Here is a 26748-nt window from a genome sequence, read left to right as displayed (position 1 = left end):
TATGTTGTTATTTACAACTAAGAAAAGATATTTCTTCCTGCAACACCCTCAATGCACAGACCTAGCACAGAACCACATAGGGATGGGCTGTTGGCACTCCTCTTGACAATCGGGTAAGCATAAAACTGGGAGGCAAGGTATGCTGAAGAAAACGGTAATGTTTTTATGCTGATACTTGGGCAGCATGACAGACTTTCAATGCATCCACATAAATACTTTTAGGAGGACAGCCATGTTGGTCTGCAGTAGAACAGCAGGATTTAAGGCCAGTGGCACCTTAGAGCTCAACAAGATTTTCAGAGTGTAAGCTTTTGAGAGTCAGACCTCCCTTTTTCAGACATGAGTAGGAATGGAGGTCCCAGAGCCTTTATATCCCAGCCAGAAGATGGATGGGGTTTTGCAAGGGAGGGCATCAGAATGTAAAGATACAATGCAGCTTGATTTGATGGGAGGAATGTAGCAAAGGATGTCAGGATGTAAAGGTACAATGGTACAATGCAACTTGATTAGAGCAGAAATTAGCATCTGTAGTGAGATAAGAATCTTATGTGACTGTTCAGCCCTGGAGATCCATTGTTCTGAGTTTGTGAATGAACTCCATTTCAGCACTGCCATGTTGTGATTTCCCCGTGAAGTTTCTCTGCTTGAGGACAGTCACTTTTAGGTCAGCAGTGGAATGTCCTGTAAGATTAAAATGTTCTCCCACCGGTTTTTGAGTGTTGTGATTTTGAATGTAAGATTTATGTCCATTTATTCTTTTGTATAGGGACTAGGGGTGTGCAAAGGCACAGTGGTTCGGCTTTCCCGATTCGGGTATACCCGAAGCCAGTTCAGGAACAGCAAGCCGATTTGGGTATAGCGATTCGGGGATCGATTCTGCTTGATTCGGGAGTTCGGGTAAGCTTTTCAATGGGAAAAAGCCTCCCCCAGGCTTCTCTGAAGCCTGGGGGAGGCATTTTCCCACCAAAGATGCAGCCATGCAGGCTTGTCTTGCCAGGGGTGGCATTTTGCATGCAAAATGCCCCCCAACCCTCAGGGGCTCTTCTACCACCTCTACTCCCACCCCCACCAAGCCTCAGCCTGCTCCCACTTGGGGGGGCCATTTCAAGGCCTCCCCAAGTAGGTGATCTTTTCTCTACTACTGACAGCTGGGGGAGGCTTGTCTTGCCAGGGGTGGCATTTTGCATGCAAAATGCCCTCCAAACCTCAGGGGCCCTTCTCCCACCCCTACCCCCACCCCCCACCAAGGCTCAGCCTGCTCCCACTTGGGAGGGGGCATTTCATGGCCTCCCCAAGTAGGTGCTCTCAGTCCCCAAAGTCCACCCCCTACTGCCCCACACAAACCCAATTCCCCCCCAGCTGCCACACACAGACCCAAATCCCCACATTAGCCCCTCACAGACCCAAATCCACCCCCTGCACCCCACACCCGCCATAACCCCAGGAACAGGCTGGCCAGCCCTTCCCCTTTGGGAACTTCTAAACTCTCTTTCCCCGGGCAATTCCGCACAGCCCAGGGGTGCCACAATGGTGGGCAAACTTCTGAGTGCCAACTTGTCCCTGGGAAAGAGCACCTGACCTGACACACAGACAACCACCCCCTGACACCCCCACCACCTACAGAGAAGGCTAGCCAGCCTGCCCCATTGTTCCCAATGCTGAGCTGAAACAACCTCACATCAAAGAAGGACACACACAATGACTCAAGTTTAAAAAAACTTTATTTTCTCACTTTTAAAGTACAACAGGTCAACAAATCACATCAAATCATATGAATTGTCCCCCACACAAAAGGACTACACAATTCACTACACATCAAAGAATCTGGGCAGCCTTCTCTGTATGCAAAATGCCACCCCTGGCAAGACAATCCTCCCCCAGCTGTCAGTGGTAGAGATTAGAGCACCTACTTGGGGAGGCCATGAAATGGCCCCCCCAAGTGGGAGCAGGCTGAGCCTTGGTAGGGGGTGAGAGGAAAGGTGGGAGAAGGGCCCCTGAGGGTTGGGGGGCATTTTGCATGCAAAATGCCACCCCTAGCAAGACAAGCCTGAATGGCTGCATCTTCATTTTTTCCCCATAGGAAATAATGAAGATCAGCAGCAGCAAGCACAACTTAGGAGCTAGAGATCAGCAGCAGCAAGCTAAAGCTCTGCTCTTTTTTAGGCGAGGATAGGGGGACCTGGTTTAGGGGCCATAACATGCCCCCCCAAAGTCCAATCGGTCTGAAGCTTGGGGGGTTGTTAGAGGGGAGTTAGAGGAAAGTCTCCATCAATTTTGGCTTGATTTGGTGGGAAAATGCCTCCCCCAGGCTTCAAGGAAGCCTGGGGGAGGCTTTTTCCCATTGAAAAGCTTATCCGAACCTCCTAATCGACCAGAATCGATTCGGATAATGCTGATTCGGATTACCCGAATCGATTTGGGGAAACCCGAATCGATTCGGGAAACCTGAATCAAGCCAAATCAGGATTGATTCGGGTTTTATTCGGGTTTCATTAACCCGAACTGCACATCCCTAGTAGAGACTGACCTGTTTGTCCAATACAGAGAGTGGAAAGGTATTGCTGACACTTGATAGCATATATAGCATTGAAAGATGAACAAGTGAATGAACCTGAGACAGTATAGCTGTTTTGTTAGGTCCAGTGATTGTGCTGTTGATGTAAATATTCAGACAGAATTGGCATCTTGGTTTATTGCAGGTATAGCCCCACTCTTATTAGCCGCCCTCCCTGTCTGTGTGATTTATGTGTTTATATTTGGAAACAGTTTCAAAAACAATTTAACCAGTGTTTGTTTCTGGAATTTTCAAAAAGTCTTAATTTGTGAGACCAAAGATGCTTAGCTTATTTATTTTATTTTATTTTATTTTATTTTTAACCCACCCTCCCCGCAAGCAGGCTCAGGGCGAGGCACAACATTGATTAAAATACAGCTTAAAATCAATTATAAAAACTGTGCCCCTTTGGGGGCAACCAGAGGGAGTGGACTCTCCATACCTCTTGTAGAGGGAGACCGGTAGAAGGCTCGGCAATGATGTACTAAAATTAGCCTCCACCATATGCCTGGCAGAACATCTCCATCTTACAGGCCCACCTAAATGATACAAGATCCTGGCAGGCCCGAGTGTCCTCAGACAGAGAGTTCCACCAGGTTGGGGCCAGGACTGAAAAGGCCCTGGTCCTGGTAGAGGCCAGCCAAGCCTCCCTAGGGCCAGGGACCACCAGTAGATGTTTTCCTGATGAATGAAGTGCTCTCTGGGGCACATAAAGGGAGAGACGGTCCCTTAGGTATGCTGGTCCCAGTCCGTTTAGGGCTTTATAGGTCATAACCAACACCTTGAACCAGATCCAGAATTCTACTGGGAGCCAGTGAAGCTGATGCAAGATAAGCGTAGTGTGTGTCCTACACAAAGCTCCAGTTAGGACACATGCAGCAGCATTCTGGACCCGTTGAAGTTTCTGGATCAAGCCCAAGGGCAGCCCTGCATAGAGCGAGTTACAGTAGTCTAACTTGGAGGTGACCGTTGCATGGATCACTGTCGTTAGGTCCTGGGGCAAGAGGTAGGGCACCAGTTGCCGGGCCTGCCGAAGGTGGAAAAAGGCCGCCTGAGCCACAGCCGTGATTTGGCCCTCCATAGACAATGAAGAATCCAGAATCACACCCAAATTCCTAACCAATGGTATGGGCACTAGTGGTGCCCCCCCCCAAAGGTCGGGAGAAGGATCCCTGCCTCCGACAGACCATGGCCCAAGTACAGGACCTCCGTCTTTGCAGGATTCAACTTCAGCCTGCTCTGTTCTACCCACCCAGACACAGCCTCCAGAGCTCTCAACAGGGTGTCAGGGGCAGAATCAGGTCGGCCACCCATCAACAGATACAACTGGGTGTCATCTGCATATTGATGACAACCCAGTCCGAAACTCCGCACCAACTGGGTGAGGGGGCGCATATAAAGATTGAACAACAGGGGAGAGAGTATCGCCCCCTGTGGGACGCCGCACTCTAACGTTTGGCATGCGGACAGTCTCTCCCCCAGCGCCACCCTCTGTCCCCGACTATGGAGAAAAGAGACAAGCCACTGCAAGGCTGTCCCACGAATCCCCACATCAGCAAGGCAGTGGGCCAACAACTTATGGTCGACTGACCCGCCCCGATCCAGGTGCCTACGGAGATTGACCGTTAGGGCAACCAACACTTTCTCTGCCCCATGACCCATACGGAACCCGGACCGGTATGGGTCCAGGACAGAGGTCTCTTCCAGGAACACCTGTAGCTGATCTCCCACCACCCACTCAATCACCTTTCCCAAGAACAGGAGGTTCGATACCAGGTGGTAACTGGACAGGTCAGTGGGGTCCAAAGATGGTTTTTTCAAAAGAGGCCTCACTACGGCTTCCTTTAGCGCCCCAGGAAAAATCCTGGAGCTCAATGATGTATTAATAATGACCTCCAATTGGGCCCCCAACCCATTGGCACTGGCTTTCACCAACCATGACAGGCAGGGGTCCAGGAAGCACGTAGTGGGCCTCACCAGCTGCAGGATCCTGTCCACCTCCTCCCAGGAGACCAGGCTGAAGTGATCCAAAAATGGGCTGGAAGATGGCCAAGGGGCCTCCAGTTCCCTTACTGTATCAATCATGGCCAGCAGATCACGACAGAGGGACGAGATTTTATCTGCAAAAAAGCTCCCAAGAGCCTCACAGCTAATAGCTGAATTTCCAGTTGACGGTCTCCCTGCAATAGGGAGACCAAGGACCAAACTACCTGGAACAATTTTGCCGGGTATGAGCTTGCAGATGCTATGGAGGTGGCAAAGTATTCCTTCTTTGTCATCTTCACAGCCACCTCATAGGTTTTCATAAATGCTCTATAAGATGTTCTCACCTCTTTGCCCCAATTCCGCCGCCACAGTCGCTCTAGTTGTCTGTTCCCGCTTCATCGGACGTAGCTCCTCTGTATACCAGGGAGCCAGTCTGACATGGAGACAGAGAGGGCGACAGGGAGCAATTTCGTCAATGGCTTTCGAGAGACGGTCATGCCAGTCCCCCACCAGTTCATCCAATGAACCGCCAGGGGGCATCGGATCCCGCAGGGCATTCTGGAAGCCAATGGGATCCATAAGTCTCCGCGGGTGAACATAAATCTGCTCACTGCCCATGCAGGAGGAGGCTGGCACACCCAGACGAGCCCTCAGGACATGGTGGTCTGACCATGGCACAGCTTTAATAGCATCCAGGTCCACTTGAATCCCTGCTCCAAAGATTAAATCCAGCGTGTGGCTCGCTTGATGCATAGGAGCTGAAACAAATTGGAAGAGTCCCAGTGCTGCCATGGAAGACAACAGGTCAAAAGCCTGAGAAGAGGTGGCGTCATCAACGTGGACATTGAAATCACCCAGAACCAACAGTCTAGGATGATCCAACGCCCACTCTGACACTGCCTCTAACAAGCTCGACAGGGTAGCTACTAGTGTGCTAGGCGGTCAGTACACCAAGTAGATAGCCAAACTCTCCTCAGCATCCCACGCCAGGCCAACACAATCAATACTGGGGATCTTTGGAGCAGGGAGAGTCCTAAAGGAGAAAGACTCTCGAATGAGTATTGCCACCCCACCCCACCCCGACCATCCGTCTGGGACTGATGAAGGACTGAGAACCCTGGGGGAGCCAGCTCTTTCAAGGCAACCGTCTCGCCATCCCTCACCCAGGTCTCGGTCATGCACACCTTCCACTGCAATGAAATCTTGCAACGTTTTGGTCTTATTATTAATGGACCTGGCATTGCACACCATCAGTGCTGGAGGGAGGCTACACCTCCTAGCCCTGCTACCAGCATGCCTTGGGATGTGACGCAAGTTGGAAGGGCACCGAGCCCTAACATGTCTCCGCAACCTTCCTTTTCAACCCCGCGTCCCACTGCCATACCTCCCTAGACCCCAGAGTGCTGGGAACCCCATCCCCATCCCAGTCTCCTCTCTCATATCCACCACCCTCTGCAAATCCCACCTCACAATTCAACATACAACAATAGCAACAGCAGCACAACATCATTGCCCTGCACCCTCCCTGGCCTCCTTGGTCAGCAGAGCACAGGCAGCTTTGGCAGCAGCAGTCCCCGGCAGCAGCTCCTTTGAGGCCAGAGCACTCAGGGGGCAGGGCTAAGCAGGTGGAAAGGCTCAGCCCTTGGTGGAGTAGCCTCCCTGGTCAGCAGAGCACAGGCAGCTTTGGCGGCAGCAGTCCCCAGCAGCAGCTCCTTTGAGGCCAGAGCACTCAGGGGGCAGGGCTAAGCAGGTGGAATGGCTCAGCCCTTGGTGGAGTAGCCCCCCTGGTCAGCAGAGCACAGGCAGCTTTAGCGGCAGCAGTCCCCACCAGCAGCTCCTTTGAGGCCAGAGCACTCAGGGGGTGGGGCTGAGCAGGTGGAATGGCTCAGCCCTTGGTGGAATGGCCTCCCTGGTCAGCAGAGCACAGGCAGCTTTGGCAGCAGCAGTCCCCGGCAGCAGCTCCTTTAAGGCCAGAGCACTCAGGGGGTGGGGCTGAGCAGGTGGAATGGCTCAGCCCTTGGTGGAGTAGCCCCCCTGGTCAGCAGAGCACAGGCAGCTTTAGCGGCAGCAGTCCCCACCAGCAGCTCCTTTGAGGCCAGAGCACTCAGGGGGTGGGGCTGAGCAGGTGGAATGGCTCAGCCCTTGGTGGAATGGCCTCCCTGGTCAGCAGAGCACAGGCAGCTTTGGCAGCAGCAGTCCCCGGCAGCAGCTCCTTTGAGGCCAGAGCACTCAGGGGGTGGGGCTGAGCAGGTGGAATGGCTCAGCCCTTGGTGGAGTAGCCTCCCTGGTCAGCAGAGCACAGGCAGCTTTAGCGGCAGCAGTCCCCGGCAGCAGCTCCTTTGAGGCCAGAGCACTCAGGGGGTGGGGCTGAGCAGGTGGAATGGCTCAGCCCTTGGTGGAGTAGCCTCCCTGGTCAGCAGAGCACAGGCAGCTTTAGCGGCAGCAGTCCCCGGCAGCAGCTCCTTTGAGGCCAGAGCACTCAGGGGGTGGGGCTGAGCAGGTGGAATGGCTCAGCCCTTGGTGGAGTAGCCTCCCTGGTCAGCAGAGCACAGGCAGCTTTAGCGGCAGCAGTCCCCGGCAGCAGCTCCTTTGAGGCCAGAGCACTCAGGGGGTGGGGCTGAGCAGGTGGAATGGCTCAGCCCTTGGTGGAGTAGCCTCCCTGGTCAGCAGAGCACAGGCAGCTTTAGCGGCAGCAGTCCCCAGCAGCAGCTCCTTTGAGGCCAGAGCACTCAGGGGGTGGGGCTGAGCAGGTGGAAAGGCTCAGCCCTTGATGGGGCTGAGCTTTTGGCATCACTTTTTCCAATTTTTGTTCTCTTCTGTCTGTATTCATGATATTCATATATCAGAATGTCTGAAGAAGGGAGCTCTGAATCTCAAAAGCTTACAGTCTGAAAATTTTGTTGGTCTCTAAGGTGCCACTGGACTCAAAAGCTGCTGGTCTACTAGAGTCCAACATGGCCACCCACTTAATACATATATACTATTTAACCGACTACTTGATGAAGAAGGTTCTGGTCCACAAAAGCCTATGCCACAATGTATTTTTAGTCTCTAACTGTTCTACCTGTCTATGTTGCTTTTGCTGCAACATGTTAAACTCTTTGGAAGTGGCTCACTAGATTTACCTACAATTTTGTCATGTCAATTAACCCCTTTGACTATCAGACTTTGGAGAAACTTACTTGGTAAAACAGAAAGGCGTCAACATTTTTCTCATTCTCTGATGGGGAGTACCATTAACAAGATGTATATTCCCCCTGTCTCCATAGGTTTTGCCAAGTGTTCCTTGATGTCAAACCCCATTCATTAAAAAGGAGCATTAATAATTTGGTTACAGCTTTTCTGTGTTCTGCTGCTTTGCTCTCTTCTAGTCTCTATCATACAAGCTATTTTTATGATATATGAAATTGCTCTTACATATGCACTTCTGTTAGGTAACCCCCTTTTGCCAGAGCCTAGAGGAGACCTGTTTAAAACAAAGCTTAATTAATCATGTGACTGGAAGTGCTTGTGAGCCAAGAGAACCCGTCACAGAATTGGCACGAGAAAATATTCTGCAGTAGCATGGAGAATGCCATTCTCTCAGCTAAAAAAAAAGAGAGAGAAAGAAAGCAAGAAAGCAAAACCTTACAACAAAATCTTACTCCAAAAGAAAATGTTTACAGTGTTGTAAAGATGATCATGTTTCTGGACTGCTCAAAACAAACCTCTGCTAATAGAATGTCAGCTCCCTTCTCATCTATACCCCCATTATTACTAGCAGAGCTTTTTTTTTCTTAAAAAAAAAAAAGAGTTGCCAGTAATCATGATGTTCTCCCCTCTCAGCCTGAGCCCTGAATGCCTAAGAGGTGCTGGTACTCTGAACTGGTGTACTTGCCCTGAAAAAAAATCCCGGTTACAAGTACCTGGAAGTATTCTTGCTCAGAATTTCTATGATGTAGTAAAGACTAGTTTCTCTGGATCAATGGCAAAGTATCCAGAAATAATCAACATTTTAGGGAGACTATGACTGCGCAGTTGTCCCACTCCTGACACATGCATATTGACTGGATAGTCTATGCAGAGCCTATACTGTATGCCAATTCTTCATGCAATATATCTGTTCATGCAATATAAGACCGGCATATCTTCGGGACCGCCTCTCCCTGTACGTTCCCCGGAGATCACTTCGATCAGCGAATAAGTATTTACTTGTGGTCCCCGGCCCTAAGGAAGCCCGCCTCGCTTCAACCAGGGCCAGGGCCTTTTCAGTCCTGGCCCCAGCCTGGTCGAATGCTCTGTCAATGGAAACCCGGGCCCAGCGGGACATATTATTGTTCCGCCGGGCCTGTAAGACAGAGCTGTTCCGCCAGGCGTTCGGTGGTTGAAGGGGGCGGTGCCATGTCGGCCTCCCACCTTTGGGGTGGGGGAGGGTTCTCCCCACAACTGCACTTTGTTAATTTGTTTTATTGTTTGTATATTGATTTTAGTTCTTGTTTTTATCGATTTTAACTGTTCACCGCCCAGAGCCCCTGGGGATGGGCGGCATATAAATTGAAATATAAATAAAAATAAATATAAATAAAATATAAGAACAAAAATATACATTTCATGGACAGATCCACTGTGCATAATGTCTGTAAAGAAGATCTGGTCAAAACAAGATCTTTGAGCTCTCAGAGTGTGACTATAAAATCTCTTCTTGTGCAATGAAAATTCTTGGATTGTTGAGAGCAATGTTCTACTGTAACTGATTAATGCTGACTATTTTTAAAACGATCTTCCTTTCTAATGAAATGTGACTGAATTTTCTATTTCAGCTATGTATGGATATTATCTTTGTTATTTTTTTTATCAGTTGGAGCTCACTTTGAGTTTTCTTAAATGTTCATTTCATATCAAGAAGCCAGTAAAAGCTAAGCCAGTCACAGATCTCTAGGCTGGGCAAGTTCTTAACTGTTGTTTGGAGAGCCACAATTATGTATTCATAAGGCAAGGGCCACCAAAGAGAATGCATATGTACAGGCAGCGGCTGATATTGCCCATGTGCAAGGTCGCACCTGCAGAAGACCCTGTTTAGATGAGAGAAGCTGCCATGATGGAACATAGGGAGAATGGCAATCCCATGTATATGCTGGACCAAAGCCATGAAAAGCTTTTTTTATACTGGGCTCAGTATACTGGGCTCAGTTCAATACATTGAACTGAGCCCAGTAATTGATAGGTATCCAACAAAGAGACTGCAGAATGGGACTAATATTCATACTCCTCCTAGCTTCCGACAATAACCAAACTGCAGCATTCTGCACCAATTGGAGTCTCTGAGTCAACTTCGATGGGAGACCTATGTAGAGTGCATTACAGTAGTCAAGTATCAATGTTACCATGGCAAAGAGTCAGGTGGCTAGACAGCTGTGTTGAGGTAGGGGGCTATCTTCCAAGCTAGTCTGAGTTTGTAGAAAGCATTTGTTGCAGCTGCTATAGCTTGTTTTTCTAGCAGTAGTGCTGTATCCATTATAACCCGAGGGCTCTTAACTGAGTCTGCAAGGGTCAGACTAACTCCATCAAAAGTGGGGAATACAATGTCCTTCAAGATCTTTTCCTTCTCAACCAGCATCACTTCTGTCTTATCTGAGTTCAATTTCAATTTGTTCTCTTTCAGCTGATAGGCAGCGACCCAAAATCTCTACTGCATCCCGTGGTGATTTGAACAGTGAGATACAGAGCTGGGTATCATCTACATATTGATAGCATCCAGTTCCATAGCTTTTAATGATTTCTCCTAAAGGCCTTCCATAGAGTTTGAATAAAATGGGGGATAAGATGGTGCCCCGCAAGATAATTCCCACTTTGGGGATAGCTGTTCTCCAACAGCAACTCTTTGAGTTTGTTCCATGAGAAGAGATTTAAACCAGTTCAAGGTATATCCCTTGATACTGACTGCTCCCTCCAAATGCCTCAACAAGAGGGCATGGTCTATTGTATCAAAGGCTGCAGATAGATCCAGGAGGAGCAGCAAAGAAACATGCCTTTTGTTTATATGCAGGTGGAGATCATCAACTAAAGCCTCCAAAGCCATCTCTGTCCAATACCCTGGCCTGAATCCAGATTGGAAAGGGTCCAAAACACTAGAGTTGTCCAGAACCTAAAATGTGACCTGGAGTTGGTCAGCTCCTGCTCTTTCAATCACTTTGCCAAGAAAGGGCAGATTAGAAACTAGGTGATAACTGGCCACCTCATTTTTGTCTAGGGATGATTTTTTTAAAATTAGCCAGTTTGAGTGACTGATTTATGATGGACCTCAAGGGTTCATTTATGTGATCCTTACATGATTTTATAAGCCAAGATGGGCAAGTATCCAGTGGACAAATAGTGGCCTTCACAGATGCTAGGATTCTGTCAATATCCATAATTGTAACTGGGTCAAAGTGATCCATAAATGAACCAGACTGTATGTTAAGCATTTCTTCCACTTCGCCTATATTACAGCTGGCATCCAGCTCAGAGAATATTTTATCAGCAAAATCTGTGAAAGCATCACAGCTAATTGTCTGTTCTTGAGATTGTAAAGGAGTTGATGTTGAGATAGCTTGAAGTTAGGAATTGACGTTGAGATATCTTGTTGAGATAGCTTGAATAATTGGGATGGTTGTAAACTAGCTGATGCAGTGGTTGCAGAGAAATAATGTTTCTTTCCTGCTCTTGTTGCCGCTTCGCAGATCTTCCAATGGGCTCTGTAGCATGCTGTATTAGTTTCAGCATGATTTTTCCGCCAACGTCTTTCTAGGCATCTTCCATCCCTCTTTAGGTCACCCAGCTCCGTGGTAAACCATGGGGCTGGCTTTTGTCCCAAGGGTCAGGGGGATTGATGAGGAACAGTGTTTTCAAAAGGTTGTTGTGGATTTTCCGGGCTGTATAGCCGTGGTCTTGGCATTGTAGTTCCTGATGTTTTGCCAGCAGCTGTGGCTGGCATCTTCAGAGGTGTAGCACCAAAAGACAGAGATCTCTCAGTGTCACAGTGTGGAGAAGATGTTGGCAGGTAATTCATATTTACTAAGAAAAGTGGGTTTGGGCTGAGTCATCCTGTAGGAGTTTCCCAGGGTGTGGAATGCTAATGGAGGGAGCCGTCACTGTATCCTGAGGAGGTTCTTTTGCATATGGATTGGTGCTTGATATGCTAATCTTCTCTGCAGGGCTATTGTGGGATGTGGAGTATTTCGTTAGCCTGGTGTTTTGCAGGGCTGGAAGCCATGCTCTATTCATTCTTAGTCTCTTCTTTCCTATTGAAATTGTGTTTATGCTTAGCATACCAATCCATATACAAAAGAACCTCCTCAGGATACAGTGACGCCTCCCTCCATTAGCATTCCACACCCTGGGAAACTCCTACAGGATGACTCAGCCCAAACCCACTTTCCTTAGTAGATATAAATTACCTGCCAACATCTTCTCCACACTGTGACACTGAGAGATCTCTGTCTTTTGGTGCTACACCTCTAAAGATGCCAGCCACAGCTGCTGGCGAAACGTCAGGAACTACAATGCCAAGACCACCGCTATACAGCCCGGAAAATCCACAACAACCATCGTTCTCCGGCCGTGAAAGCCTTCGACAATATAGTGTTTTCAATAGCTTTGAAGAGCTTCAGATTCCAAGCTCCCATGGAAGCCTCAATAGAGCATGTGTTTGGAATCTTACCCTTCCCCCCTGGGCATTTTGGAATCTAAAAGGACACATGAGCCTTTGTGGGCAAACTATTTTAATGGGGTCCCCCTTTTTGCAGGGTGTTAGGGCTATATTCACCTTTGCCTTCAGTACGTAATGGTCAGACCTCAGTTCAGCCTGAATCTCCAACCCTGAAACAAGACCTTTCTTTAAAGGCTCAGTGAAGAATATTAAGTCCAAGGTATGGCCTTTTTCAGTTGAGGGGCCTGTCACTATTTGAAAGAGGCCCAGGGCTTCCAAGGAAGCTATGAATCCTGAGCTGGCCTGGATGAAGAACATTGTGCATGGATATTGAAGTTAACCAGAACAATTAGTCTAGGTGTCTCCAACACATCTGAGAGCACCGCTGTCAACTCAGATAGAGTGTTGACTGAGGAGCTGGGTGGTTGGTAAAAAAAGCAGAGGTGCTCAGCTTCCTCCTGGCCAACAGCAGTGAAAGAGGAGGCAATGGATATGACTTAATCATGTATACCCTATCTTTCTCCTCAGTGAGATCCCAAAGTGGCTTTAGTTGTTCTCCTCTCCTCCATTTTATCTTCACAACCCCCTTGACTTGCACCACTCATTGCCTCTGAAATCCATGCCACCACTGGCTTGGTCTGTGGAAAGCTTGTGAGGCTTGCAGCACCACTTGGGCTGGATTTGCTCTCAGTGGTGCTGATATACAGGAAGTTGAGTATTGTGTGCCATTCTGGAGGCCTCACTTCAAAAAGGGTGTGGACAAATTGGAATGAGGGCAGAAAAGAGCAACAAAGATGACCAGGGGCCTGGAGACCAAGCCCAACAAAGAAAGACTGAAGGACCTGAGAATGTTCAGTTCAGAGAGGAGGTTGAGGGGAGATATGATTGGTTTCTTTAAGTATTTAAAAGGCTGTCACTTAGAGGAGGGAAAGGAGTTGTTCCAGGGGATAGGACTCAAAACAATTAGTTTAAACTACAGGAGGGACATGAGGAAAAACTTCATGTTAAGAGTAATTCAGCAGTGGAATTGACTGCCTACGGATGTGGTGGTGGTTCCCCCTCATTGGCAATCTTTAAGGAGTGGCTGGACAAATACTTGCCGGGGATGCTTTAGGCTGTTCCTGCATTGAGCAGAGGGTTGAACTAGATGGTCTGTAAGATTCCTTCCAACTCTTATGATTCCAAGTGGCAAAAGAATTAAATCATGCCCATTCTTGCCTCATGCTGCTGGCTAGGTCCAAGGTGAGCCACTGAAGTGTCGTCAGCACCTCTGGGACTTCCCTTGCTTCCAGTTGATGGGTGTGTGAGGGAAAAGGAATTGATTCCTAGACCTGGGCCACCACTCTCTGTTGTCTTGTAATCAGGCATCACATCTAGGCACATGCAATTAATGCACAGTTTTTTTTATTTCCAACCTCAGTAAGCAAATGTCTCTACGTTAGATTAAGTGGGAGCCTCTAAATTTGTGTAGGACAAGAGATGGGCCTGTATAATGAATGTTGCCTTGCGAATCCAGACTTCCCAAAACACATGTTCTAACACTAAGCTGCTGTTGTTAAAATGAAGTTGAATGACCTTTAAGGTAAGAGTTTAGCAAACACATGAAAGTGAGACAGCACACTGGATGGTTTCATGTTGAAAACAGCAGCATTTTCTTCACAGATCTAAAGCACAGTGGAAGTCTAAGAAAGAGGGTGCCCAAGAGGAAGCTAGAATAGGGCAGCTACTGGGAGAGATTAACTAATTTACTATAATGATTCAGGAAGCTGTCATTTAAAGATCAAAGCACCTTATTTTCTCCACCACAAAATTTAAAGGGACAGAAATTAGCCATTTCCCCCCCCCCATTAAACATCTATAACCTTGGGAAGCATTTCCTTTTGACTCAGTCAAAACCTTTCTATTTGAGCCCGAGTAATATTTCAACAGAAAATGGTAGAGAATTAACAATTTCACTGAGCTAGGACTATTACATAACAATTATCCCCCCAAAATTGAATCAAAAACTTCTTGTTTTCCTTGGTCACACAAAAAAGTTGTTTTTCAGCAATGAATCCCACAGCACAAGGTTAACTCCCCCCCCCTGCCCCCCGCCCCCAGTAATTTTCCATAATGGAGGAGAGCAGAAAATTGTGTGCAGGGCAGAATTCTGGTGCCCTTTTTTAAAAAAATCCTGATGATACAACATTAACACAGTATGAGATATAACGAGGACACACAGACTTCTAAAGGAGATCTTTGAAATCTGGGAGTCACCGACCAAAACATAGCCCCCAAAATTTGACATTTTAGGACAATGATTTTTTAAAAAAATATAGTGATCTACCATATGCTTTACCCATTTCCAAGTGGAACCTCAAGAAAAAGAAAGCATATTTATATGATTGAGAATTATACAGCCTTGTAGTTTCAACATGAACATTCTCATTTCACTTCTTTACACTTCTGAATTCATGATCCTTTATTTTCATATTGTTTTCTGTTTCCATGCACTGGATTTATCCCATAAAAATATAAACATTTCTGAACATTTTAATATATTGAAGGAAGGAAGGAAGGAAGGAAGGAAGGAAGGAAGGAAGGAAGGAAGGAAGGAAGGAAGGAAGGAAGGCCACCCGGTTAGAAAGACAGACCAGGATCTGGGAGACCTGGGTTCAAACCCCAACTCTGCCAGGAAAGCTCACTGGGTGACAATAATAATAGTAATAATAATAATAAAAAATAATATTCAATTTATACACCGCCCCCTTCAGGACAACTAAATGCCCATTCAGAGTGGTTTACAAAGTATGTTGTTATTATCCCCACAACAAACACTCTGTGAGGTGGGTGGGGCTGAGAGAGCTCCAAAGAGCTGTGACTAACCCAAGGTCACCCAGCTGGCTTCAAGTGGAGGAGTGGGGAATCAAACCTGGCTCTCCAGGTTAGAGTCCCACACTCTTAACCACAATACCAAACTGGCTCTCCAGTTTGGGCCATTCACACACTCTCAGCATAACCACTCTCACAGCATGGTTGTGAGGATAATAAAATGAGTGGAGGAGAACAACATAAGCTGTTTTGTGTCCCAGTTGTGGAGAAAGGTAGTGTATAAATAAAGTAAATAAATAAATATAAAGTAAGTTAATTGCATATTATAAATAGAAATGATGAGCATTGCATGTATAAATATCATTTCAGCTGCTTATGAAACCATACCACCAATATACAAAATTAGCAAACAAACAGGGAATACAGCCCTCCCGGCCAGCAGCTTCCACTGATAAGGCCGGGGGCCGCTCTTTGCCTCCCTGGAAGGAGGAGACAGAGCATTTCCATGGTATTTGGGTCTCAGGCCGGGGGGCAGAGACAGGAGCCTTATGAGGCAGCTCTGCCCAGCCAGCTGGCAGTTGCTCTGCATGCTCAGCCCACCCACCTCACCCTGTAGTAGTGCAGGATTAGCTGGCTGCTGTTGACGGAGCTAGGTAGAAATTCCCCCCCCCCTTTTCCCTAATTGGCATGGGGAAGAGGTGGTTTTTTGCCTACCTTGTACTGCTTGCGGAGGTTTGAGGTAATTGACAAAGTGAAGCCACCTTAGGATGGTCACTGGCAGGATAGAGTTTGGGGATAGGGAGTGGGCCAGTGAGCACCCTTGGCGTTTCCCCATTGGTGGGGAAATGGGGGTCTGCCAGGAGCAGCTGGTACTGCTTGTGATGGCTGCCAGTTGCATAGGCGGACTGCCCTGGGGAACCCCGTGTGAAAGTCCTTCCCTCACTGCTGTATGGCTGAGGCATTAGGAGCTTGAAAGGGGGACCCAGATTTACACATGGCTTGCTCCCGGGGCTTCAGGGCTTGCCCAGACAAGTCAAGGCGGTGGTCCAGGGGTGACCCCGTGGCTTGACCTGTACCACTAGTGGTCCTTGCCGTATTAATGGTTGATGTTATGTTTAATAAAGTGGCCCTTTAGTTGCAAGCCTTGTGTCTATCTCATTATTCTGACTAGGGTGGCAAAAGCAAAGAACCAAAACAGTTAACAAGAAATATAAAGAAGTTATGCAAAAACAGTATGAAAGACTGTCTCATCATCTATACTGTATACTTTTTCATTTTTATGATGCCTTCCAACTATGGGCACGAACTGGAAAAAAAATGAATTGTGCAGTTCGTGGTTCATCGCATTTCACAAACCACGAACCATGAACTTTCATGAACCTGCCCTGGTTCGCGAACTGGTTTGTTTGATTTGTCAAATTGTCACTTCCGTGTCAGCAAATCGTCACTTTCGGGCCAGCAGAAGGTCACTTCCAGGCCAGCAGAAGGACACTTCTGGGTCAGCAGAAGGTCTGCAGAAAGTCCATCCCCTGTTGCCTAGGAAACTGATTGATTGGCGCCAGGCTGTCTGCAGTGATGAATGAAAAATTTGTGTTGAATTTTGGTTCGTATTTCGGTTCGTGCCCATCTCTACTTCCTACCCAGCTTAGGGCTGCAAAGTGGTGAACAATGGCCTTTAAAATACATATCCATAACACAATTAAATAAAGACACATAAACAGGAAGGAGGTTCTGTAAGGGAAGCCAAGCAAAACAGAAAAATCTCCACCTGCAAGCCAAAGACAATGACAGAGGAGAAAGATTAAACTCTGTAGGGAGGGAATTCTATAGCTTTGGCGACACAACCAAGGCCATTTTCACATGCCTGTAACCCTCCAGAAAATCGCGCACATCTCATGGCATGGCAGCATCTTCATAGTGTGATTTCCCATCATGACCCCCTTTAATGGCGTGATGACATCAGAAATCGCTCCATTAAATGGGGTCATGATGGGAAATTGCGCTATGAAGATGCTGTTGTGCCATGAGTTTTGCGTGTTTTCTGGAGGATTACAAGTGTGTGAAAATGGCCCAAGAAAGCCCTTTCTGAACATGAACTGTAGTGAGCAGGTAGGCTGCCCTTAAGGTATGCTGGTTCCAAGCTGTATAGTGCTTTAAAGGTCAATATCAGCATGTTTAAATGGGAGTAGAAGCAAACTGGGAACCTGTGCAGGTTGAACAAGACTGGAGTAACATGGTCCTTACCACCCACTCCTGTCAACACTCTGGCTGCAGCATTCTGTACCAATGATATCTTCTGGACTCTCCAAGGGCAGCCCCACTTAAAGTGCATTGCAGTGATCTAATCTAGATGATACTAGAGCATGCACCACAGTGGCAAGATCTTTTTGATCCAGGAAAGGTCACAGCTGGTGAAGGTGCTCGTCTTGACCACTGCCGCCAGCTGCTTATCCAGCAGGAGGCCCAGGGCCAGCAGCACTCCCAGGATACAAACCTGTTCCTTTAGGGGAAATGAAACCCTATGCAGAATAGAAGACACCTCAACTACTTTAAATGAGTCCTAGGGTGAACCAATTCTACAGACCACAAAACCATTCAGACTGATTTTATGTGTAAATAAAGGAACAAAAAATACTACATCCTGCCTTTTCCAGTAAATATTGGGACACAAGGATCTGTTGCAATGACACTGAAACTTGTATTGATTCGTATCGCTCGCTTGGTATGAAGGTAATCATCACCCTCACAATGCCCTTCTTGCACTTTCAGCTGCAACATGGAACAAAACCTCTCACAAGGGGACAAACTAATTAAAGTCTCACATTGGCCTGCCCCTAAAGCAACTGCTTATTTTCTAGCCTGCAAATAAGAATCATTATTGTAGATATTAACATGATGAGCATGTGGCATGGCACAAAGAGGCACCCACTTCTTCTGTGCTCTTGATAGATGCCTAACATTTTATAAAGTTTCTGTAGCTGTACTGTACAAACTAAAATGTGTCTGCACAACTCCCTGAGGATTTGCACTCAGTCTAATGCTATGAAGTTGCAGTCATTTTCAGAACAAACATTGAAGGGCATACTCCTAAATTGTTATGAACCCTTTGTCCTTACTACAAAAAAGTCCTAATCCTCAATATCCTATAAAGGGTATGCATGCAGTAGCAAAATTCACGTCCGAATTACAAAACTCACCTCCCTCTTGCCTAGCAGGGGTAAATTTCCCTGGGAAGGGGGATCTAGGGAAAATCAGATTCTGAATCCTCCATTTGAAAAATCTCTTTTCATTACTACTGAAATATCTATTGAGGCTGACTGCACACCAGCCTGCAGAGTAATGTTATCATTTGTGATAGAGCACTCACTATAATATCCAAAGTATCCCTGCCTTCTGTCCTCTTGTAAAATGTGTCACTATAATTCAGGTGAGCCTATGACACACCTTGGACTTGAGCTCAAACCCGGCTCCATCTCACAAGCCACAGGGGCTTTCTAATCATAGAGAGAGGGCAATGAAAGAAAGAAATGAGTACATGCCCTGCTCATATTGCATCTCATGCCCTTCAGGATGTATGCAGCACATATCAGCTGTTGTGAAGCCAGAACAGGTGTTAGCCAGATGTGCTGATAGATCCGCTCTGCAGTTATTTAAAATGGAGAAAGTATAATGCCTGTGAGAAAAATCTCTTGATGTTGCTTTTCAGAAGGCACTTAACAGCAGCATATGTATCCAAGTAGAGTCCTTATCCCCTCCAGGAACCCAATCCGCAGTTTGTCCAACACCTTTTACCTGCAACATATGGCATTCAAGCACAGCAGGGATCTTAGGCATATGAATATATCACCTTTTTCCCTATATCCATAGCAAGCATGAGGCTACCTAATGACTGTGTTAGTACCAAAATAGAATGACTGCTACAGAGACATCTCAGAGAGATCATAATAATAATATTTTCAGGTATCATAGTGCTCCATGCTTATTATCTTGTAACCCTTACAGCAGCACAGCAATGTAGGTCAATATTATTATATTCCCATATTTCAGATAGGTTGAGGCTGAGAGTGCGTAGAGGTCATATTTCAATCTGGAACCTTCTGGATCACAGCTCATTTTCTTACCAGTGGCACCAGTATGAGCAGTGAAGCTTCATGGGTGCAGATTCTTAAGCTAGAACTAGTGAGGACCCACAAGGGCTTGTAGGGGGCATCTCGTTCCCCTCCTCACCGTGTTCTCTTTCCTTATCCTGCCCCACACAGCCTCTCCCCTTTTCTTATTTCCTTCTCTCCTTCCTATCCACCTTTGTCTGCCCCCTTGTTTTAACTTTGCCCCCTCCCTGCAGCAGCCTCTCTCCTTTAGCCCTGTTGTGTGGTGCAGGCTGAGCCAGGCCTAGTTGCATAGTGGGAAACCTACAAGGACTTGCAGGGGGATACTTCACTTTAATAACAACAACAACAACAACATTTGATTTATATACCACCCTTCAGGACAACTTAACACCCAAGCAGGGCAACTTAATGCCCACTCAAAGCAGTTTACAAAGTATGTTATTGACTGACCCAAGGTCACCCAGCTGGCTTCAAGCAGAGGAGTGGGGAATCAAACCCAGTTCTCCTGATAAGAGTCCTGCCAATCTTAACCACTACACCAAACTGGCTCTCCCCTGTAACCCCTTCTCCACACTGTTTCCTCTTTCCCTCCTCCTGGCAACCTTCGTATGCTTGCCTTTCCCTCCATCTTTCTCTTTTTCAAACCCACTAAACAACTTACTTTCTATCTGCCCTCCATCTTCACCTGTATTTCTTAATTACTTAATTTATATATTGCCTTTCTCCCCAAAACAGCTTACATTACGTTGCCTCCATTACAGTAACCAGTACAGTTACATTACGTTGCCTCCTTACAGTAACCCTGAGAGGTTGCTTAGGTTGAGAGTATGTGACTGGATCAGCAGAGTAGTGGATCAAACCTAGGTCTCCCTCATCCTACTCTGAAACTCTAGCCACTACACTTCACTGGCTTATTTTTTTGGGAGTGGGAAGGGCTGCTTTTGAATAGTAGCAAGCAGCCAAGCTTGGGTAAGTCATGCAAGTACTGTGATATCAAGTCATCTGGTGGTTGCTTCTGGGCCTCGTTCCAATGAATCCTCCCTCAAAGGCCAAAACAACCCTGGAAAGGGCCTTTACCCCTCCCCTTGCCTTTTACTAAAACAAACCAAGCATGCAATACTGAGTGAACTGTTATGGTTGCTTAGCAACAGCCACTGAGAGCATTTGGTTAAAGCTACAAGAGCTCCTTTTATCTTTTGGGTTTTTTTTAAAAAAAACTTATGCTTTTTTTTTTTTTTTAGATTTTTCTGCAAACCTGGGGCATTTTTCAGGTGTATAGGAAGAGCTGTCTTACTGTTCATTGCTCCAATCTCCAAATTTAAGAATCTTCAGATCAGGGCCACTCAGCTATGAGTATATAAGATTATGCATATGACATAACCCACACCACATGAAGCTGCCTATTAGTCCATCTAGGTCAGTGTTGTCTACTCAGACTCACAGCAGCTCTCCAGAGTCTCAGAAAGAAGTTTTTACCCACCACTTGAAGCTTTTAGCTGGAGAAGCTGGCAACTGAATGTAGAACTTTCTTTATGCCAAGCAGATGCTTTACCCCTGAACCATAGTGCCTCCCATGCTTTCTGTCCTGAATTAAGGAATTTAATCATGATTTAGAGACTACATGTAAATGGTACATTTTGAAACTAACATTTTCATATGTCCAATTAATAGGTTTCAAAGTTTCAGTTGATGAAGAACTTTTTCTATCAATAATGATTAAAACTAAAGGAACTGCAGGAATCTGCACCAGAAGATAGCAAATTCACATATAAATTGATTGACCTGTATTCGACCAATGTATTTATGGGATGCTTCTTTCCCAATGTTCCTTCCTGCAGCTCCTTCTGAACCCTAGAAACATCAGTCATGGGATTACTGCATAATCTTACAGAAACAACCATATGGGTCGGGCCACTACAGTAATCAGGAACAGGGTGAAATAATTCCTTCTGTGTCTCCTGCCCATCACCAACCCCTCAGTGGCTAAAAGTAGCATATAAACATCAGTATATCTAATTCTCAACATGTCCAAATATGTAGATACTTAAATCCAGAAACCGGATAGATCTTTGTACAAACCTGGAAAAGCCCAGGTTTACAGAAAAATCTGAAATTAAAAAACAACAGGGGGGGGGGAGTTTAAAAGCCCCTTCCAATAATAGGAGCTGTCCTGTGGTTTTAAGAAATCTATGTCCTTTCAGTGGCTATTGTGGGGGTTGCTGCCAGCCTTCGAGCCTGGGTTATGGTTAGGAAAAGGCATGGTGGAAAAGGCAGGGCCCTGCCATGGAAGCTTGCTGAAAAGCCTTGGGTAGGTTTGCCAGTCCTCCTCTAGGGGAGGGGATCCCCTGCCCCTCCCAACACCCCCTGCCCCTGCTTACTATGGGGGAAGGCAGTGGAATGTGCCTCCCGGGGTGCACCCTTGGCTAGTGCAGCATGCTCCAGTGTTCTGCAGTGAGCTGATTTCGGCCAAAAATGGGCCCAATTCAGCCACAAACGGGCTGAAATTGGCCTGCTACAGAGCGCAGGAGCGCTTCCAGGAGCAGCATGAGGCTTAAATGATGTCATTTCCCGTTGTCCAAATGGGCCCAATTCAGCTGCAAACAGGCCGCAATCAGACTGCTGTGGAGTGCAGGAGCACTCCAGGGCCCTTTGCGCCATCCCAGCAGCACTCCAATGCTCTCCTGCCCATCACCACTCTGCAGGAGCGGTATAAGGCCTATGCGATGACATCACTTCCTGAAGCCCAAAAGGGCCCAATTCAGCCCCAAATGGGCCTAAAGAAGCCCTCCGTGGAACACAGAAGTACTCCAGGGTCCATTGCACCACCCCGGCAGCGCTCCTGCTCTCCGCAGCAAGCCGATTTTGGCCCCAAACAGGCTGAAATCAGCCCACTGCAGAGCACAGGAGTGCTCCCAGGAGTAGCACACAGCCTATGCAACGACATCCCAGAAGTGACGTCATCATGCAGCCAGGGGTCGTGTGTGTGCTTTGCGCACATGCAAAGACAACTAAAAAGGTGAGTGCCAGGTCTTCCGCCACCTGCCTGGAGGGTAAGGGGATCTGACAACCCTAGCCTTGGGTCAGTTACACATTCTCATCCTAACTTGCCTCACAGGGTTGTTATGAGGATAAAATGGGGAGAGGAGAATGATGTAAGTTGGTTTGGGTTTCCATTGTGAAGAAAGCTGGGGTATAAATGAAATAATAAATAGCTGATGATGGGAACAGATAAAAGGTGAATGGGTACGTGGGGAGGAAGGAAGAAAGAAGGGAAAGATGAGGGTATGGTGGCTGCCATGAAGAGAGAAGGATGAAGAAAAGGTGGGGAAGGGGGATACCGGGGGAAATGAGGTGCCGTATGCAAGTGACTGGCACCAGCAACCATGAGTTCCTATATTATGGGAGAGGGAGAAAGAATTCTTTTTACTTTCTCCATTCTCTGCCTAACTTTTAAAATCTCTATTACGTTTCTCCCCTTCCCTCCCAGTCTTCCCCCCACCTAAACTGAACTGCCAAGTCCTAGACTCTTTAGGGTTTTTTATAGGAAAGGTGCTTCAACCCATCTTCTGTACTTTTTCCAGCTTGGCAATATGCAACAATAACTGTATGCAGTATTCCTAATGAGTCTGTACTTCACTTCCTCGCTGTCAGCCACTCGAACAATTCGTAGAGATCTTCCTGGAGCCTTTCACTGTATACTTTGGGCCTCATTGTCCAAAACAATTTAATATCATCCACAAATTTGGCCAACACATGCTGCTCACACCCCAGCCCACTTATGAACTGAGCACCAGTCTGAGCATGTACAATGTTTGCCTCAGTGTTTAGCACACATCTGCATACGGTAGGACAGAATAACGATCAATTGCTTATGCAGAATCAAATCAAAGCCCTCCTCTAGCCAGTAGCCAGAAATGTGATTGTTGCACTTTGAAAAAACAGGCCCATAAGTACAAGACCATAGAATTATCAGAGTTTACTTTTGTTGATTTAAAAATGTTACTATCCATTCCTTACATGCTATGCTGTCCGCACTCTACTTTCTGATCATTAGCCAGACCTGAGAAAAATGACCAGTTAGCAGATTTCTAAATATTAATTCTAAATGTTAATTTTTCCTTCTGGATTTGCCACAACAATATTAAAGAATGATCTTTTTTTATTCAAGCTTTGATTAATTAACATACACAACTACAAATGAATGCTAAATACTTGACTTAATTAGATCAGGGTTACAAACTTTTGACTCTAGGCCCTGATCTATATTTTCAAGTACTGCTACATGTGAAGATCTCCACCATACCGGACAGATAATCACTACTGTCACCTATTTGTTATGGAAAAGGCAGGGAAAGTTGGTGACTGGTGGGGGTCTGATTACATGAGACATTAAAAGTGAGTTAGGTTGGGGGAACTCACATATAATGTGTGACTGGCACACAACTTCAAAATAGTGGTGTGTATGGGGGGGGATGGGTTCCTGAGAGTGTGCGCAGAGGCAGAAGAGGCTTAGTGATTCCTTCTCTTCTACCGAGTGCACTTATTCATGCAGGCAAGAGCCCAGGAGACACATAGATCCAGCTATAAGACAAATACCACCACCACTCTGCACCATTTTTTGTGTGCAAAAATGAACTGGGTGGAAGGGAGGAAATCACAAAACCCCTCCTGCCTCTGTGCATGTGCTTGGGAGCCCATTTCCCCACATACACTATTTTGAAGGCCCGTAACATGTTAAATGCTAGTTTCCTGCAACCTAACTCTTGTTTAATGTCTTGTATAATCAAACCCTGGATGTACACTAAGGAGATGATGAGTACTGTCAAAGCTAAGCCGGAGGACTGCCTACTGCCCAGAACAGGAATTTTATACAAAGATCTTCTTAACTGACGGATATGATTTCCTTCTGCATAGCACCCTTCTGTGCACAGCATTGCCAGACAGGGTCCGGACTAATACTGGACCATGGGGAGAGACGGGGGGGGATGACATCACTGCAGGAAGTGAAGTCATAATGCCCCCCCCACACACTTCCAGGCTTCACTCCTGGCCAGCACTGCACAGCTGTAGGAGGCTGCTGGTTGGCTACTTCTCTGGGCTGGCAGCGGCGCAAGCAGCAGGAGGAGGGGAGAGGGAGGGCGGAAAAGAGAGTGGCCAGGTGTCTGGTTTGGGGGGAACCTGGCAACCCTATCTGTGCATGTAGGTCTACAGCTCTATATATACTTCATGTAGTTCAAATTTATTTTACCCCAGACTGTTTTCATTCATAACTGGAGATAAAGAGAAGGGAAGAAATTGACTGTATTTTCAAGCAGTTTTTTTTGAAGACTGACTCCTCAAAGCCCTCAACATTCCCAATTTTGAAAGCACAAAGATAACTTTTTAAAAAATTAACAAAGCGCTATTATTTTACTTTTTTCCGAGTAACAAAATCACATTAATCAGTATACAACAACTCTGCCATTTCAAATGTTCTAATACTGTTCTTCTTTATTTAAAAGAAACCCTTTCTTGTAATTACCAGATTTCCAAACAGGATAATTGTAATCATCCTCTTGTGGACACTCCAGTGGGTCTAAGTGTTTCTTAATTTGTGGTAGAAATGTGGTCAGTGATAAAACAGAAGGCATTAATGTAGCTAGCTTGGTGATGTACTTGCACACATATGCTGATATATAACAGTCTTGTATATTGAATTTCCTATTTTTGTAGTAAATATGGCTAACAGTTCTGCTATATCCCATCTCCTCCCTTGCCAAGTAAATATTCTGCTCATGCATCATCATGAACCCTGACCTATAATTATTATATATGATACTGACCAATTTAGCCACAGGTTTTGCTCATTTGGGCATTTATGTGGGTGTAATTTATAATTCATAGAGCCTGCACCATTTCCACCCTTTAAACTTCATATTGCTGGTCTATATTTCACATTGTGGATCCAAATATTATCATTCAATTTGTTTTACATCCATATTCACAAACTATTGCATACAGGCTAAGCATCCAGACATACAAGTAAGCAAGTGAAATAATCATATCAATAATAGCAACAATAATTTTTGTGGATGATCTCCAGCGTTATGTAAATGCCCTTTGTTTTGTGCTCTAGCGAGCAAGCTACTGTACCAATGCCTTTTGGCATTAGTACAAGACTGAATCCATGGAAGCATGTGCGTGTTTACACAAAAGAGGCTTCTAAGCTACAAAAATCCCTCTTGTTTGGTTACACTAATTTCCCTTGAATGAAGTTTGTATGCAAGCCAAAACAATGGTAGTTATCCTGTCCTCTGGAGTTCATTCCCAAATGAATGATGTGAATAATTGAAAATTTCCTAGGTAGTCCTCTAAGACTGTTCTTTCCTTACTCAGTCAATTTATGCATCGATTTCAGCTTCATCAGAGACCAAAAACAAAACAGGTATTTTGACATCCACATGAAAACATACATTTGTAGCTCATAACTATTAGCATTTTAATAAAGTCTAGAAGAGTATTTCAGGTGTACGAGAGAACTGGAAAGATTTCCACAGACTAAAACAGAGAAACTATTAGAAATGAGCAAGGAGAACTGATGCTTTACTTTTGTTGATTTTGTTGACAAGACACTACAGCTCTTAAGCTATTGCTAGTGTAGAGGTGGCTTTAGACTGCTGCATGTTAGGTTTGCAGATATTCCCAGCAGAGCAAAGAGAAATATCTGAACATAAACCAGAAGAGAGCATTGTCCAGCTCAGGAATATCCTGAAAACTAGTGCTAAACTGTGATGCAATGCTGGACTAGAATCTGGGAAATGCAGGTTTGAATCCTCACTCTCCCATTGAATCTTGCCGGGTGACCTTGAGCCAGTCACACACCTGCCTCACTGGGTTGTTATAGGTAGGTTATTTTATTCCGTTATACTGCCCCTATGCATTTTCACATATGCTTCATCAGGGAGATCAGTATAATTGTGCAGCCAAAGCCATTCCCAAAGTATGCTCTCTGAAATTCTAATATTTATGCCTGGCCTAGCCAATCCAGAGGCTTTATACTGCTTGCAAATCTTAGGAACTGAATTTGTTCTTAAAGGGGGCCTTGGGATATAATGTAGAATAAGAGCAATCTATGGTACTTTCTTAGGCTAAATTCCTTCTTCTGACCCAGAAGTTCCTTTCTAATTAAAGCCCTTAAATCCCTGAATTGCCTGGGTCTAAACTGGACCTAAATTGAATCCTGGTCAACAGGAGGTTTGAAGAATAGAGGATACCAGAGGAGTTATGTCTTGAATGAACATGCAGGTATATTTGTGGTCTCTCATAAATGAGGGTGATTTAGGTAGGAAACTTCAGGATGTCCGATGGGTACAGTTGTCTGATGCAATCAGTAATCGGTCTGTGGTATTTGGAGGGGGTACTCTGTGAAGGATGGGGACCAGAAGAATGTTTGGGGCACCCATTCAACAATCAACATAGAATTAAACTCTAAATGGTATAAACCAGATTATGGTATCAGATAGTCTAAGGCCAGGGCTACATACATAGCAGAACAAATGAAGTGAGGATTAGATGACAGTCAAAGCAATAAAATAGGACTATGATACTTCAGGTGCAGGCAATGGATCATACTTATAGATACT

At 45.9% G+C, this 26748-nt stretch overlaps 1 protein-coding gene across 1 annotated transcript in view; it reads right to left on the bottom strand.

Moving 5' to 3' along the window:
* Window positions 1-26748, bottom strand: part of USH2A (usherin) — an 843391-nt gene that overhangs the window by 271974 nt on the left and 544669 nt on the right. The window lies entirely within an intron of this gene.

Source organism: Eublepharis macularius, chromosome 1 (assembly GCF_028583425.1).
Source record: "Eublepharis macularius isolate TG4126 chromosome 1, MPM_Emac_v1.0, whole genome shotgun sequence".
NCBI lineage: Eukaryota > Metazoa > Chordata > Lepidosauria > Squamata > Eublepharidae > Eublepharis > Eublepharis macularius.
This window is presented reverse-complemented; position numbering and strand designations above follow the sequence as displayed.